Here is a 694-nt window from a genome sequence, read left to right as displayed (position 1 = left end):
TGCAGGTACTTATCCTGGTAGCTCCGTGCACCTGTGGAAGAAGACACATAGAGCATCTCCGTGTGCATACAGACGTGGGAGGTGCAGACTTGCCTAGCCCCAGCTTAGGACTTGAGCAGTTTTTACCTTCCTTCCCGTCGGCTTCCTTGTCAGGGGAGAGCTCTCCGGCTTTTATTTCAGGGGGCGGCTTAATTTTAAACCTAGAAGAAGGAAGAAGACGCATGCTGGAAAAAGGGTTCCACTTCCCCTTGCATCCAGAGACAAAGCCCCGCAGGGTGCCCTTACAGCCACCAAGTCCCTCATCTTCCCAGTTCTCCATGAGGAAAGACTTAGAAGACGTTTCCTCTAACACAGTGTATGCTTGGGAAGCTGCCTTTTGAAATGCTATTTGCTGTCCCTCAGCCAACAAAGGGAACGAGGAGGCGAGGCTCTGTAGGACAGGGTGCCAGAATTCCTCTCCAGGTCCAACCCATGTTGGCAACAGAGCGCAGCCCCTCCTGCACATGGCTCCAAGTGAGTGTGTCCAGAGCGTAGGAGAAGAGCGCTCTCACGGAGGTGACACGGAGCCCCTTCCTCTATGGGACCTGGCCTTGGGAGCAGGCAGTCTGCCAGCACGGCCCAGACAAACAGCAGCTAAGAAGCCAAGGACTACACAAGCCCATGTACTCACACTGGAAGCACACGGATGCCCCCA

At 54.8% G+C, this 694-nt stretch overlaps 1 long non-coding RNA gene across 1 annotated transcript; it reads right to left on the bottom strand.

Moving 5' to 3' along the window:
• Window positions 1-563, bottom strand: LOC104917294. The gene is made up of 3 exons (XR_796823.2): window positions 286-563; window positions 127-200; window positions 1-31 (listed from the first exon to the last, which is right to left on the bottom strand). It is a non-coding gene; the product is annotated as an uncharacterized LOC104917294 (long non-coding RNA).
• Between the last annotated feature and the right edge of the window lie 131 nt (window positions 564-694).

The sequence above is a fragment of the Meleagris gallopavo genome, unplaced genomic scaffold, assembly GCF_000146605.3.
Source record: "Meleagris gallopavo isolate NT-WF06-2002-E0010 breed Aviagen turkey brand Nicholas breeding stock unplaced genomic scaffold, Turkey_5.1 ChrUn_random_7180002000217, whole genome shotgun sequence".
Taxonomy (NCBI): domain Eukaryota; kingdom Metazoa; phylum Chordata; class Aves; order Galliformes; family Phasianidae; genus Meleagris; species Meleagris gallopavo.
This window is presented reverse-complemented; position numbering and strand designations above follow the sequence as displayed.